At 38.7% G+C, this 17,552-nt stretch overlaps 1 protein-coding gene and 1 pseudogene across 1 annotated transcript in view; both read right to left on the minus strand.

The window, feature by feature from the left end:
- The window catches only part of TENM4 (teneurin transmembrane protein 4), a 3,002,963-nt gene that overhangs the window by 1,985,477 nt on the left and 999,934 nt on the right, over positions 1–17,552 (minus strand). The gene's annotated exons all lie outside the window — the stretch shown is intronic.
- On the minus strand, positions 12,277–12,842 carry LOC100979961 (ADP-ribosylation factor-like protein 6-interacting protein 1; annotated as a pseudogene).

The following is a 17,552-nucleotide window of genomic DNA, read 5'->3' on the forward strand; positions in this document are numbered from 1 at the left end:
CAAGTGCAAAAATTGCTTTGATAGCACCACTGTCATATAGTCCCTCAGCTTCAACTTTAACGCTTCCAAAACCACAGAGCTGAGTATGTCAAAGATCATGCATTTCATTACTGAATGCTTCCAAAAAAAAAAAAAAAAAATGAAAGCTGGCAAGTTGGACCTTTGTTTGAATCCCTGTTGCATGCATGACCTTAGCCAAGCCTCTTGAAATCTCACAACCTTAGTTTTCTCATCTATAAATTAATTTAACATACCCACCCAAGAATTTGCCTTATACAGACTGGGTCCTTAATAAGTGTTAAGTCTATTTTGCCTTCCATTTCTTTTTCCAAATGAAAACCATGCAGGTGTGTAATAGCTTTTGTGAGTCTTCCCTTTCATAGGCTAAACAATCTTTTTTTTTCTTTTTCTCTGTTCCTCAAATTGCATGGTGTTCTCTCTTAGTGATGCCCCAAATCATACTTTCAGTTTTTAAAAAATAATGACATTGGGCCGGGCGCGGTGGCTCACGTCTGTAATCCCAGCACTTAGGGAGAATGAGGCGGGTGGATCACGAGGCCACGAGATCTCGACCATCCTGGCCAACATGGTGAAACCCTGTCTCTACTAAAAATTGGCTAGGCATGGTGGCAAGTGCCTGTAATCCCAGCTACTTGGGAGGCTGAGGCAGGAGAATCACTTGAACCAGGGAGGTGGAGGTTGCAGTGAGCCGAGATCACGCTACTGCACTCTAGCCTGGCAACAGAGTTAGACTCCGTCTTAATAATAATAATAATAATAATAATAATGACATTGAACATACTGTGGTCACTTTTATCCACTACTCTTCTTTCATTTTTTAAATTTTTTTATTTGCTTGAGATGGAATCTCACTTTGTCGCCCAGGCTGGAGTGCAGCGGTATGATCTCTGCTTACTGCAAGCTCCGCCTCCCGGGTTCAAGCGATTCTCCTGCCTCAGCCTCCGGAGTAGCTGGGACTACAGGTGCCCACCACCACGTCCAGCTAATTTTTTTGTATTTTCAGTAGAGACGGGGTTTCACCATTTTGGCCAGGATGGTCTCTATCTCCTGATCTCATGATCCGCCCGCCTCGGCTTCCGAAAGTGCTGGGATTACAGGCATGAGCCACCGTGCCTGGCCTCTTCCCTCTTTCTGATTCCCTCTACCTAATAACTAATAGTGTTAAAATAGGTCATTCTAGCTACAACACCTCTACTACCTAACCTAGGCTAGAAGCCTCCTCTATCACAGGAATCCAGAAAAGAAAAGCAGGAGAAGCCGTGCAATCAGATATGCGGTACATGAGAATGTACACTAGGAAACAGTTTAAAATCCACTATGTGTCTCTTACCGGCTATGTGTCCTTAAGCAAGTCTACCCTGAGCCTCACTTTCTTCATCTGCATTAACAGAGTTAAAAATACCTGCATACGGTGTCTATTCTGAGGATTAAATGAGAAAAATCTCTCCTATAGTGCTTAGAAGTCTTCTAGCCACCTTGCAGAGACTCAGGAGATGGTAGCTATTATTATTTTGTATACTGACTCTGTGTCCTCATCTGTGTGTTACCGGTGTAATAACATCAATACCTCAAAATACAAATATGTAAGCTAACATTTATTCTGATTATTGAAATCAGTTACTCAAGCTACCATCTACCCCGAGGACCACCCCTCCCCTATATTCACACATTAAATTGCCCATGAAACCTGGGACTTTGTGAATTCCAATGGGGGCAGCCTTATTTTTACACAAATTGCAGAGAGGTCACTGGAGAACCTGAACAGTTTGTGACGCGGATGCCCCTTCTGCTGAGTGGTTTTTTTTTTTTGTTTGTTTGTTTTCTCTACCTCATGATGTCATTGGAATCCTCGAATGAAGTAAAAGTACGGCCTCCCCATCAGATTGGCTCTTTTTTCAATGATGAGGAAATGTGGAATTCACTTCTTAGGATGCTGTCAGGGAGAAAATAATGCCACTTCCTTAAGGAATATGCTCAACTGGGGCTGTCCGTTGTCAACACTCACTTGGGCATCAGTTCCTGCACCTTAGATTATAATCTCCTAGAGGACTGGGACTGATTTTTATTCTTCCAGCATCTGGTATCCCAGATACTATGAACCAAATTGCTGCTTAGTAAACTATATTAATTGATAATGACTAATTGTAAATATTCAAATCATATTAACCTAGTTTCACTTGAATATCAAAAAAAGTTGAATTTATGATACCAACAAATATGGTTAGGAAAATCATTTTATAGTAGCCATGAATTTTTTAAAAATGAAGTAATTAATAGTGTATATCACTGAAATTCTCAATTAAAGCAGTTATGCGTCTAGAATATGAGCTACAATAACAATAATTCCTTTTACATGTATGTGCATATCTATATATACCTATATGTATGCATTATATTTGTGTAATACATGTATGTATATGTATATGTGCATTTACATATATGTATTTATATTTATTAAGGCTATTTAATCCTCACTGGGAGCATAGGTATCTATGTTTTATAAATAACCAAGTGAGGATCTAAGAGGTTAAGGGCCTTGGCCAGGTTTACACAGTAAATTAGTGACCTAGTTTAGACATCAAAATCCAGCTTCTTAGTCTGATGGTTTTATTCTAATATGATTTCCCAATTATGTTCTTTTCTATGATCTCATGAGTTAAGCCATAATTTTCTCTAATATAAAAGATGAGCTCTTATTCAGCCTTAATTTCCTACTTGTTTTGTATTCAATGTATACATTCTATTGCCAAGCTTTGCACGTTTTCCTTTCATAAGCTTTTTTATCTTCTTCTTTTTTGTTAGCCCACTCCTAGTGTCTCACTCATTTAACTACATTCAAAAATCTTTATTTAGTACCAAACACATGCCAGAAGCTAACCACAAATTGTCTTAACCTTCTTGCTTATTAAACAAAACAAAATAAAATAAAGCCTTTCTTCTAGAAATTTCAAGTATTGGAAACACTGGAAGTGGTTTCTTTGCCAGTTTCTGCAAATTCCAATCCCATGATGAAAACATTAAGTGTTTCTTACTGGCTTCCTAGTGGGAGACCTGGTGCTAGAATAGTATTCTCTAAATTTAGCCTGGCTAAATATTGGCTCCGGAAGATGCTCCTTCAAAATGAAGTGCTTCACAGATGCTGTGGTTTGAATATTTGTCCTCTCTAAAATGCAGGTTGAAATTTAGTGCCCAATGTGGCAGTATTGAGGGGTAGGGTTTTTAAGAGGTGATTTGAGTCATGAGGGCTCTGTCCTCATGAATAGATTAATCTGTTCATAGATGAATGGATTGATGGGTTATCATGGGAGTGAGACTGGTGGTTTTATTAGAAGAAGTGAGACCTGAGCCAGCATGCTGTCCCCTCATCATGAGATGCCCTGCGCCACCTCAGGATGCTGGCGAATGTCCCCACTGGCAAGAAGGCCCTCACCAGATGTGGCCGCTTGAGATTGGATTTCTCAGCCTCTAAAACAGTAAGAAAGAAACTCCTTTTTTAAAAAAATAAATTACCACCTTTCAGGTATTCTGTTATATGCAAGAAAAAATGAACTAGGATAATAGATATAAATTTATGATTGTTATATACCATAGCTCATAAGCCCATTCCAGTCTCTGTAGTTCTCTTTAAGAAAATGGCTGTTTAAGTTTGCTTAATCTTCTGTTTCCTAAATAAAGCATTTGATTTAACTTTGTTTTAATATGTAGTTTCATCAAGAAAATACTTTGGGAACACTAAAATAGATTATGACTTTAGGAAAGATGCTTTATTTATGTTTTTATTTCCACTGCCTAGATAGGTCTCTGGTGTGTATAAAACACTTGATATTTTAATCTCTTTTTCTTTTTTGATGAATTAAGGAATATAATATATGTTATTTATGTTTCCCTGTTTATATTGCTGTCCTTCCTCTAACATCTTGCTCCTCGTTTCCTGTTCATACACACATCTCACCTCCAACACCAACATTCTTATTTTATAGTCCTAAGTTCTCCACTTACTCTTCCAGATTTTATCATCTGATGGGGAAATTATTTTGTTGACTCTGATGCCTGAATGCTTTTTTTCTCCATTAATCAAGTGCCTCCTGGAATTTCAATTGCTTTATTTCTACCTAACTTAATCCCAAAGCCTACATAAATCCCAGCTCTTTCATAAATATCTCAGATTCAGAGCCAGGGTATCATCCCATTTCCAAATCTGCACTCTCACGGAAGTAGACCTGATACTTGTAATACTTAGCACTTCTATGTCTGTATCTACACTCAATGCCCGTAACATTTGGGGCCAGAGAATTATTTAATTTATTGTTATGAGAAATTGTTCTGTATATTGAGGAATGTTTAGCAGTATTCCTGTCACTAAATGCCAGTGACACACCCCTGGTTGTGATAACCAAAAATGACTTCATAAAACTGCCAGATGTCACCTGGAGAATAAAGTCTCTCCCCACCCATCTCTGTTGAAAGCCTCTGATTTAAGGCTATGTCCATATCCATATTCATATTCATATCTGCATTTGGACTGAGAAGTAACATTGATTTATCTTTGTCTATGTTAGGCACCAGGTCCTATAGCATATGTTATCTGTTTTAGTCTTCATGATAATCCTCAGGGGTATTAATAGAACCAATTTAAACATGAGGAAGACATAGCTCAGAGGCAGAAATAACTCAAAACAAAATCAACTATGGTATGCACACATTTCCCTGCACCATATTAGTTACATGAAAACTTCTTAAGGACAGGATCCCCTCTGCTTTAACCTGGCTACCTCCCACTGGACTATCGGGTAGTAGTTGTATAAAAAAAAAATAATAAGTTGGTGAATCAGAAGCAATATTCTTAGACTTACTATATGAGCTTTAAACTTTCTCTGCACTGCAAATTTTCTAGGTTTGCCTTACCTATGAGTTGTCTACCTATTTCATAACCCTAGTATATTTATATTAGGTATGTAAATTGGATATAATTGCATTTAAGTGCATTATTAAGTGCATTATTTAATAATATAATTACGTTAATCTTTCTGTCTGTCTTCAAGTTTTGGCATCGTAGTATAATGAAAAATGCATGAGCTTCTCGAATCAAAAGGATGTTAAATTTAAATTCTGACTCCATGCCTAACTGGCTCTGTGGCATTTACTTCAAAAACTAAATATTTCTGTGATCAATGCAAGGAATACAGAGATAAAAACAAAACCCTGACTATCTAGAGATTTATACTCTAGTAAGGGAGAACAAGACTTGAAAAGAAATTAATTTAAATACCAAGATATAACATTAGAAGCACGTGCAAAGTACAAAGGACAGAGATGGCACAGAGGAGGGATGACTTACTTTTATCAGGTAAAGATATGGAACACTTTCAGAGAGATTGTGCTTATGATGGGTGATAAGGAATAGACAGAGCCAGAAGATAAGCCACTTCTACTTCCTGTGTCTCAATTTAGTATTTATAAAATAGGGATAATTATATATCTGATTCATAGGGTGGTTATGAGTATCAAATGTGATGGGACTACAACATGTTTTGCATAGTGTTGAACAGATAGTAGACACATAATAAATATTATCTCCTTTCCATTTCCTTTAAAGGACAACAGTTGTGTCATTTATAATTTTTAATAGTTAACCTACTACAAGGCAGTAAGAGAGCTAGTGAGTGAAAAATTTTCATAGATTGCAAAGTTAGTATATTTCTTCTCTTGCTCAGATACTGTAAGAAAATCTTCAAATTCATTGTACATTATCAGTTCCCCAAGGAAGACGAGCAGGTTCTGCATTCCATCTCAAAATGTTGTAAGGCATTTTTATCAGACAAAGGCATCCTTCTCACAAGCCTTCCACAACTTTCCTCCTCTTCTTTAAAACACATACAAACTGTACAACTTGAACATTGTAACAGGTCTGCTTTCTGTTCCATTCAGTGACAGTAAGTACAAGAGCAGAATAGAAAACTCTGAAAAGTAAAATCAAATCCCAAGCGCTTTACACATCTTTCTAAGCCTCTGTGGAGGATTCTAAAGATTGACTCTTCTGTTATTCAAGCTGCTTCACCAACTGCCCTGTCAGAGCTCCAGACTCCGACCCTATTCGGGATCCTTATCCCTGAATGTCCCTTGTTATCAAGATAAGTCTTTATTTCTCTGTGTAAAGTGACAGCAGAGATCTGGGAAGATGAAGAATCTTTTCCCATTGAGCTTCAAATAACTCACTTCTAAAGCACTTCCATAATTTTCACTGTAGCCATGAGGCTGTGAAGTCTCATTATCACTGACCTTGGTCTTTCTCAGCTGCCATGACCCATGAAGGAAAAAAGGTCAGTGGCTGACATTCTTTCATTCAACCAACATTTACTGAGCACTTGCCTGGTGCCAGGTATGGTGCTGGGCTGCAGGGATATGTCAAAGTTTTATTCACTAAAGACATAATAAGATGAGGTCGGATGCTGTGGCTCACACCTGTAATCCCAGCACTTTGAGAGGCCGAGGCGGGTGGATCACCAGGTCAGGAGTTCGAGACCAGCCTGGCCAACATGGTGAAACCCCGTCCCTACTAAAAATACAAAAATTAGCTGGTCGTGGTGGCGGGTGCCTGTAATCCCGGCTGTTCAGGAGGCTGAGGCAGAGAATTGCTTGAACCCAGGAGGCGGAGGTTGCAGTGAGCAGAGATTGCGCCAGTGCATTCCAGCCTGGGTGACAGAGCAAGACTCCGTCTCAAAAAAAAAAAATGATAACAATAATAATAATAAGATGAATATAATCTGGCCTTATTCATCTCAATAGCTTTATTCCCTTCTTTTTGGAAAGTGGGGTCAGTAAAAAATAGTGAAAATATATTTAGAAAACTTTATATTTTATTAGGCATCTTTACGACTTAGACCTTTTTTTTTCTTTTTCTTTTTCTTTTTTTTTTTGAGATGGAGTCACTCTGTTGCCCAGGCTGGAGTGAAGTGGCATGGTGTCGGCTCACTGCAAGCTCCATCTCCTGGGTTCAAGCAATTCTCCTGCCTCAGTCTCCCAAGTAGCTGGGATTACAGGCACCCATCGCCACACCCGGATATTTTTGTATTTTTAGTAGAGACGGGGTTTCACCATGTTGGTCAGGCTGGTCTCAAACTCCTGACCTTGGGTGATCCACCAACCTCGGCCTCCCAAAGTGCTGGGATTACAGGCGTGAGCCACCATGCCCGGCCACTACTTCAACCCTTAAGGTCACTCTGGGCTTCATGATATAGAATCCAGAGCAGCTTTATAATGTGGCTCCAGTCTTCATGTGTAGGGATATCGTGAGCTAAAGTTCAGCATGAGGCAATTTCTATCGTTAGTGAAAGGATGTGTCTACAGTTTATTGCATTTAGCTTACCCTAGAAGCGTAAACTACCCACTTGAGGTGTGAATGCACCTTGTATTTAATGATTAGTGGAGAATGTTTGCAACTGATCTTGCAAATTACACTCTTCACATCTCAAAGGGACTTTATTTTGCAAGGGTATTCAATGACTCCTGTTAGATCTGTTCTAAATACACATAAACACAAACAAGATGCAACACAGTTTATAACCATCTTTCCCCTTTACATAGTACTGAAACAGTAGTGAGTACAGTATGGTAACTGAGGGAAATTCACCAGACTAGTTGTGATAAGGGAGGATCAAGCTTAAGTTTTTTTTACAGCTCTGCTGAATCTGTCAGCTATTCAACTTGGGAGATTCAGAAGAGTTGTAGAAAAACTTAAGCTTGGCTTGAAATGTCAGCATTTAAGGCATCAGATGGAAGGAGTTAGGGCATCTGGGGTTTGGCCAACCTATAGAACTTGGAGATACTAAAGTAATACCTGGAAAGCCAAGCACAGGGCCTGGACTCCAGGAAAGGGGTTAGCAGACTTACTATGTGCCAGGTCCACAGCAGACCAGAGTCTGAGGACCAGGGTCCTCTCTCTGTGGAGACTGGAGGGAGAACCAAGGGCCCAGACAGCAGCCAGTCTAGCCCCACAATCACACCTGATAGTGGACAGATCTCTGTCATGTCCTGGGGCTCCTGAAAGTGCCTAGTTTTGCTTATAAACATGCAAAGGGAGCATCTGGTGTGCGATCTGCAGGCTGTGTCTAGATGCTGTGTTTTAGTAGGAGAAAATCACCTACTTTCTACCAGGACAGATTATCAGTGGTCCAGGCATAAGTCAGGGCAGAAGCAACAGCGTACATTCTGTTTCTGGGGCAGGCTGAAGCCAGCATAGATTAGCATTTTATAGATGTGATGAGAGAGGCTCAGAAAGGCTGTGGAGCTTTCCGAGTTCATGGAACAAGGAAGAGGTCCAACCACTATTTGAAGCTTACTACCTCACTTGTTATGCAAATTTGCCTATTATTTGTGCGTACCTGTGTGCGTGTATTATGTGAATATACCTACTTCAGCACACAACATACATTCTTTAAATGATTCAGTGAATGAATATATGATATAAGGTAGAATTTATCCTGTTTGAATATAAGGATATTTATTCATTCGTTCAATGAAGACAGGAAAGGTACCTGCTAAATGGAACTTACATTCATAAGAGGGGAAGAATTAATACTCAAGATTTTAAATAGTTGAACAGGACTGTTTCAAATAATATGAGTGTTGTGAAGACATAAGATAGAATACTGAGATAAGAATTTTGCCTTTATCTTTACACAAAGGCAACAATGACTAAATGCAGGTTAATGAAGCATGAAGGGAACTAATTCTGCCTTCTCCATGCAACAGTGTACCTACCATTTATTCTCCTTCCCCTAATCACATTTTCTGGTTTGGTGGCCACATCATGTACACTTTCTGTTATTTTCCTAAAATACATCAATAACATTTAATTTGAGAGAATCCGAACCAAACGTGGGGGAAGAGCAGCAGGGTGAGCTTTGGGGTCTGGGCTGAACCTTTCTCTTCAGAGAACCAGGTTATCCAATGGCTGACCTACGAATTGTGCATAGTCAGTACTCAGTAAAAATTCCTTTTCTCAGCATCAAGAGACCAAGGAAAAACAGAAAATTCACCTCTTGGATATTCCCATAGCTCTTGACTGACCTTGCACCAAGCACAGACCAGGTTTTGAAATACATCAGAAGTTTAAATTCAGTTATCTTTATCAACTCCTTGCCCACATCAGCTTAAGCTCAATATGTCCCAGGAATAACTTGAAGGTTGTTATGTATAAAGTTAAAAGGACTATTGAAAGCAGAAATATGATTTATAGAAAAGGGAATCTTTTCTACAATATTCTACTTTCTTTTCTTATGAAGGAAAGAACAGAGAAATTCAACCTTTAATTCTAACTGGAGCATCCACATTGATGAGCTACTAATCTCACGTGCCTCAGGCTTCCTGTTTGTAAATAAAGAGATGGCCTGATTATTTTCAGGCTTTAAAGTAATTTCATGTTTATGTACATTCACATATATAAAATACATAACACAGTGCTTGGCACATAGTATACACTCAATAAATATTTTTTTTCTCCTCTGTAAGGAGTTCTGGCTTTAATTTCAAACAAGTCACAAACTGAAACCATAAAGATGAAAATAAAGAATATAAAATTTGAAAATGTGTAAATTACTGAAAGCACAAGAACCATTAATTGTCAGTGATGGTTCTCATTAAACTCGCAGCATATGTTGCTATTATAAGGATGTTTCTCACGAGCTCCTGAGAGGTCTATTAAAAATAAAATCCTATTATTCCAGATGTTTCACATCCATGTAATACACCCACAATAATTAATTTCATATGGGCTAAATTCATAAATCTAGAAAACTAGAAAGACATGTTATTCACCATAGAAGGCATCTTGTATCCTGTTTATAATCTGACTGAAATGCTAAAAAATGCCATTAATTACAGGGAAACCCACTATCATTTTTCTTTATCTCTAGAATGGACTTTGAATTTGAAAATACTCCATTACCATTATAAAGGCAGCATCTGAGCAAACAAAGAGAAGAAAGTTGCTGCCACATCTGCTGCTGCAGCTAAGGCCACTCCTCCTGGTGGCGTTATGGCTTGAGATTGCTGCTGCCACCCCTGGGTGGCCTTAGCTGGGCCCGGCTTTGTGCCAGAACTGTGCTAGGTGTTTCATGAGTATCATGACTTTTCTTCACAATATCCTCGTTAGATAGTCTTCCCTTGATAAAGGTAGAGGCTCAAAGAAGTGAAATAACTGATCCAAGGTCACAACTCCTAAATGATAAAGCTAGGATTTGAACTCAGATCTCTAGTACCAACATCTGACCTCTTCCCATATTACTAAGTTGCCTCTCTAAGATAATAATAAAAGCTTTCATTTATTGTGTGCCTGATCCAGCCTGCCAGACAGCCTGAGATAGAAAAAAGAAAAAACAAAAACAAACAAAACACAAAGGGGACTCTGCAATATAGAGTCCGAAGGTCAACTACTACAACTGCCACTCAATGTCAGAATACCCTTCACAGAGGCTTGACAAATAACTAAATGGTCACCCAGAGTTCATTAAACCCTGTACCTCTTGAAGGCAGAGATTCAACTTCTTTTATATTCTAGCACCTGTTGTGCGTTCTGGTATGTAGAGTCAATGTTAATTAATTAATTTATTTTTTAAGATTCCAACTTTTTTTATTTTTTCCCCTTTTACACAAAACAAAGTAGAAGAAATAATAAAGGATTAAAACTGCAAAAGTAGTTAATTATGTAGAACATGTATACACAAAAAAATGTGTATACATGCAGTAGAACACATATACACAAAAAAATCCAGATAGGAAGACAGGCTTATTTACAATTAAAGTAAGGTAAAATTAAGGTAGCTTTCTTATGAAATTTTTTTTAAAAAATGAAACATATGCTACAATAGGCACCACTGTTTACAGCAATATTAAAGAGGAGAAAACAACACTTATTTAATAGTCACAGATATACCACAAGGTACAACATCGGTGCAATAAATTCACAAAACTATATTACAGCCTGTTTATCAGTTTAAGAACTGTTCCCAAGTCAGTCACATTTTTGGCTCTCATTCCTACAGATTTCATTCCTACAGATTTCAACTACTCTAAATTTCTAGCTACCAAGAAGTTAAGAATGATTATAAGAAGCTTTCCTAGGAGTTACAAAATCTTTGTAGACCAGAGGCCAACTATCATCACCTCAAGTCTGCTCTCACCAACAGCCCTTGTATTTTTCAGGGAGAAATCTCTAGGAAAAAAGTCAGACTCCAGTGTAGTCACTATCTCCCATGCCAAACCCAGGGGACTAAAATGGCCAGTATTACCATAAAGCGAGAATTTTGAGGTTTACCTTAAAAGGCTTATTCTGGTCTCAAAAATTAGTCAGATAAGATTATCGTCTACTGAAATGAATTTTGCCTAAACACAGAAGACTGCTGTCCTTTACTGCTGGTCTTAAAGTCATAGACATGAGTCTTAACCTACTGTATACTATAGCTAAAATCAGTTGAAAATCTGAAATTAAAAGTATGCTAGAAATCCTAAATGCAATCTTTTGGAAGTCTGCTATTAAAAAGTCTTTAAGGATTTACTAACTTCAAGTCTAAGTGCAATGGGACAAAAGCTTAAGCCTGTCAGGCATTCCTTTTTATGGACAAAAAGATGAAAGTTTCCTACAAATTGCTAAGCTTTGCACAAGGGAGAAACCTACTCATACTAGTGCATGGAATCAGTTTCATTTTATTCCATGGGGACTCTTCTCCCATGGGAAAGAAACAGAATAAGGAATGAATCTTAATTGGTCTCTTCATCAGAAGTGGTAAACTTGGTCTCTATATTCACAAAGTCAGACAGTTTTTTAAGCAGGCTGTGGAAGCAAACAGTAGAACCAGCTTCCTGTAGCCACAGACCTTGTATCTAGCAAAAGCAAAGATGAACTTGCACAATTATCCAGAGTCACTTGAACTGCCCTTTAGTACAGTTCACCGCTATAAAAAGGAAGTTGTCTAAAAGCAAAAATTCAATTAACCTGAGAAAGAAAAATCAAAACAAGTCATACACACTAATGAGTTGTCCATGAGGCTAACTGGTAAGAACACACTCAACTATACGCAACATGAAGACACTATGCACAAAGCATTACTTGGCGAGCCTGAATTTCTATTAACTAAGAGCAGAGTAAGGGAGAGCAAAGAGCTACTTCTGTAATATTTTAGTGTCCAGATAGTACAGCAGAAACCATTCCCAGGGGCAATGGGTGCTCCATTAATCACACTGAATAAAGCAGATGAATTATTCATTTTTCTATTCTTTATGTTTGAGAAGTTTGGTTAGCTCCCTTTTGGCCACTCCAATGTACTTCGAAATGATTCCATGTTGGTTTAGTCCAGGAAGCAATAGTAAGGAAGTCACTATCAGGCAGGTGAGAAGCAGGTTGTGGACTTGCTGTCCCACGTAAGCAACCTCAGCAAGGGAAACGATCATGGTCATGAAGTATATCTTAGGTTTTTCTTCCTTTAGTGTGAAGAGGCATTTCCACCAACCCACAGCTCTGCATCGAGTTTTTACCAGATTGCTGCAAATTTCATGGAATCTTTGCTGTTGTTCAGTGGTCCATTTATTGGAGCCAAAAATTCCAGGCACCAGAATGGGAACAAGGTAGTCAGCCAAATGGATCTAGATAGTAGATAATGAGAAACATCAAAGAAACCACACCATGGCAGGTAGAAACCAGGTTGTTTCCCATCAGAGGACTTTATCAGCATCAGCATCACTTCTCCCCATCCTTGCAGCTGTTTTTCCAGACTTGCAGTCTCTGTAGCCAGCAGGTTGGTGATGTGATTATCTCTCTCTGCCATCATCTCTAAGATGCCATCTCTGTGAGTGCAGGCTGCCTTCCCAATGAATCCTCCTACCAAGACCTGTACGGTGACCACAGCACCAGAGTCAATGTTCATCAAATGACAACTTATCACATGGCTGAAGAACACACGAATTTGGGCTATAGAAGAAAAGTCATTCTGCAGGTGAGATTTCAAGTTTATGATGTTGAGGATTAAATGTGGGTAAATATAATATCTAGAAGAAATTATTTACTGCTTTCAAACTTGAGACTAGAACCCACTGAAACAGCATTGGTATCACATAAATGTAGCAGGATGAGCTGCAGACAAGAACCCCTCAGACATTGAGCTGTAGAAGGAAAAGGCTTTATTCAGCTGGGAGCATCGGCAGACTCAACGTCTCCAAAAACCGAGCACCCCGAGGGAGCAATTCCTGTCCCTTTTAAGGGCTTACAACTCAAGGGGGTCCATGTGAGAGAGCCGTGATCGATTGAGCAAGCAGGGGGTATGTGACTGGGGGCTGCATGCATCAGTAATTAGAATGGAACAGAACAGGACAGGGATTTTCACAGTGATTTTCTATACAATGTCTGTAATCTATAGATAACATAACTGATAAGGTCAGGGATCAATCTTTAACTACCAGGCCCAGGACACAGCGCTGGGCTATCTGCCTGTGGATTTCATTTCTGCCTTTTAGTTTTTACTTCTTCTTTCTTTGGAGGCAGAAATTGGGCATAAGACAATATGAGGGGTGGTCTCCTCTCTTATAAATAATAGCTATGTTAATAATTAACATTTATTCAGCACTAGCTATGTGTCAATCACCATACCAAGAACTTTGAATTATAAACACAACTAATCCTCATAACAACTCTATGAGATATATAATATTATCTCTGAACTCAGGGAATGTAAATAAAAAAGGTCATACAGCTAGTAAGATATAGAGCCAGGATTCAAACAAAGGCTGTCTGGCCTCAGATCCTGCTGGCCATCACCATGCTAAACACTCCTTGGGAACTCAAGCTAAGCTGATGGGATACCATGGAATTGTGAGTTATTTTATCTATTTATACTTTTCCCATTAAATGTTTTTGCACCATGAGAAAATTAGCTGGAAAGCTAAACTGTTTTTATTTGTTTGTTTGTTTACCTGGATGTAGAAATCAGGAAAAGTCAGGATGAAAAAGACATGCTCTAACAAGCTGGAGGGGCTAGATGCCAAACTGCTAGAACATGTGACATGTGCTATCACCTTTCATCTTCTCTTGTACTATGGTTGGTGCCAGTGTGATGTAGTGGTTCAGAGCTTTGTCTTTCAAGTCAAATAGAGCCAAGTTCAAGTCCAGCTCTGATGCTTACTAGCCAAGTGATCTGGACAGGCCAAAGACCTTGAAATCCTTCACATATAAAATGTGCCTAGTTATAATATCTATTTACATTAGGGGATACTAGAAAATTTAAACAAAATAATACATGCAAATTTTTAGTACAATGCCTGGAATATATTGAAATGTGTATATAAATATTATTGTTATTAGCTCCTCTTTTAGAGCTGTGAAATAAGAAGGTCTAAGGTATCAACTAGATGCTCAATAAAGTTTGTGTGCCTATAATCCCAGCACTTTGGGAGTCCAAGGCAGGCGGATCACCTGAGGTTAGGAGTTTGAGACCAGTCTGACCAACATGGAGAAACCCCGTCTCTACTAAAAATACAAGATTTGCTGGGGGGGGTGGTGGATGCCTGTAACCCCAGCTACTCGGGAGGCTGAGGCAGGAGAATCGCTTGAACCCAGGAGGCAGAAATTGCAATGAGCTGAGATCGCACCATTGCACTCCAGCCTGGACAAGAAGAGTGAAACTCCACCTCAAAAAAAAAAAAAAAGTTTGTGGAATAAACAAAGGCACACATAAATGAATGAATAAATAGAATAAATAAATAAGAGAAAGCCACAAGCTCTCCTTTGTCTTGTTTCCAAGCAATAGCAGCAAAGAGGGAATTCCTATTCTTCTAGCAGTTTCAGAAAAACAGCCCATTTGTGATGTTACCAAGCATAAGCCCTCCCTCCCCAGTGGTCCTCTGTTGAGTGCTAGCGCTAACCATTTGTATGCTCCGGGTGGGGTTGCCTTCTGCTCCACCTCCAGCCAGGATTAAAGAGTGTCACAAGTAGCAGAAATCTATTCCTCCAAACTTTATGTTATGTAACAGAAAGTCAACTGAATAAAATAAAGTAAGCAAATATTCAGTGAGCCCATATTCTTCTTTTGGGTTCATAACATTTTGCCAAAACATGGCTTCTAGTAGCTATCATTATTAAGAATTTCACTTATACGACTTTACAAATGTTGGTAAGGCTTTTCATGTGTATTACATGATGTCATTTTCACTATCATCCTGTTGGTTGAGTTGCTGGGATATCAGCATCTCTCTTTTGTGATGTGGAAACTGGGGCTTCAATCATTTGCATGAATTGATCCAAATCCCGTAACCACAAGGCCAGAGAAAGAATTTTATCAAATCTTGTTTCTCGCTTAAAACTCTGCCACTGTGTCTTACTACTCTCAGAGTGAAATCTGATCTCCTTTCTATGGATACCTATATGGCCTAGCTCCTGCAAACTTGTCTGATCTCATTTCAGGCAGTTTTTTTCTTTTTCTTTTCTTTTTTTTTTTTTTTTTTTTTTGAGACACAGTCTCACTCTGTTACCCAGGCTAGAGTGCACTGGTGCCATCTTGACTCACTGCAACCTCCATCTTCTGGGTTCAAGCTGTTCTTGTCCCTCAGCCTCCCAAGTAGCTGGAATTACAGGCACCCACCACCACATTTGGATACTTTTTTCTTTATATTTTTAGAAGAGATGGGGTTTCACCATGTTGGCCAGGCTCATCTCGAACTCCTCACCTCAAGTGATCCACCTGCCTTGGCCTCCCAAAGTGCTGGGATTACAGGTGTGAGCTGCTATGCCTTGCCCTCTGTCTCTTACTCATTATGCCCCCACAACATGGGCTTTCCACTAAAGGAAGGTTCTCAGCTCTTTCCTGCATCAGGCCCTTCACATGGTCTAATGACACAGAGGCATCCAATCAGCAGAGCACTGGGAAGAACACAACTGGGAGGTACATCTGCAGGTAGTGGGGCACAGGCTCCATGCCTATCAGGACACTTCTGCTCCAGAATTCTATGAGGCTTCTTTAGATTCAAAACTTGGTGTTATTGGGTAATACTAAGCTGATCATCATCTAGGAAGTAACCACGGAACAATACAACTTGATGATGATTTTATTTGATAATTGTGGTGAAAATATTTAGGGAGGGCAACTAACGTTATTCAGCACTTGCTACGTGATGCCTTCTTAATTTTATATAAGGACTATCATAGAGGAAAATAGATTTGATGCAATAAAAATAACTCATCCAAGGATACACAGTTTATAAGTGCAAGTTGGTATTGAAACCTAAGTTTATTTGGTTCTACTACACATGACATTTCCCCTCTGAAAGGATGACTTTATACTATGTTGAAAGAATTATTCAACTAAGGCTGTTTTAATTTCCTCACAAAAGAAAAGATTGGTTCAAGATACAGGAATGGTGCTAATTTTGAAAGGGGAGTCGGCAGGCTCTGTGTCTGGAGAACAAAGCTGAGAGGACTGGGAGCTAGAGGGGCCCTGACAGGAAATTATTTTAGAGAATACATTACTTATGAGATAAAATCATGGAAAAATGGTGTTTGAGTCAAGTTGCATAACTCTACTGGCTCTAACTTATTATACATTAACAAGAGACATTTAATAAAAGCTTTACCTCTCTTTAATTCAACTGTTTCAATCATTGAAAACAAACAGCACAATTAAATTACATCTTAAAGACTTGTCATCCCAAGATAATTCACGATGGATTTTCAAAGGTTTTATGCTAAAAGAATCTTTCCGAGAAATGTATATGGATAAAATATTCTGAAAAACAATGTGGAATAATGTCTGGGCTTCAGAATCAAGAGATCTCTGTAAAGATGCATCTCATACATTTGCAAAGTAATCACAGAACACTTCACAATCTAATTTTTATTGTACTAACTAGCAAACTGGCAAATGGGTGAAATCTTAATATATATTTACAGGGCTACTGTTAAATACATTTAAATATTTTATATCAAAATGTTGAAATTTGGCATGCTTACACGTATTATAAAATGAATAAATGAATGAATGAGCCTATGAGTACTTTGAGATTATTTAAAATAGTCTTACCAATGTATACCTAATGGTGGTGGGGGTTTTTTTGGGGTTTTTTGGTGGTTGTTGTTGTTTTGTTTTGTTTTTTTTCTGGAGTGCAGTGGTATGATCTCAGCAACCTCTGGCTCCCGGGTTCAAGTGATTTTCCTGCCTCAGCCTCCCGAGTGGCTGGGACTACAGGCGTGCACCACCATGCCTGGCTAATTTTTGTATTTTTAGTAGAGGCATTGTTTTGCCATGTTGGCCAGGCTGGTCTCAAACTCCTGACCTCAGGTGATCCACCTGCCCGGGACTCCAAAAGTGCTGAGATTACAGGCATGAGTCACTGCATCCGGCAGTGTTTTTATTTCAGAGCTAATTAATTTATTACTCACATTAATTCTAATTATACTTCAATTTGCTAGAGCATAGGATCACTATTGTTTAGTGCTAATGGTCTTTTAAAATTACTAGAAAACAACAACATAATAATAAACTTATGCTCAC

The sequence above is a fragment of the Pan paniscus genome, chromosome 9 (assembly GCF_029289425.2).
Source record: "Pan paniscus chromosome 9, NHGRI_mPanPan1-v2.0_pri, whole genome shotgun sequence".
NCBI classification, from domain to species: Eukaryota; Metazoa; Chordata; class Mammalia; order Primates; family Hominidae; genus Pan; species Pan paniscus.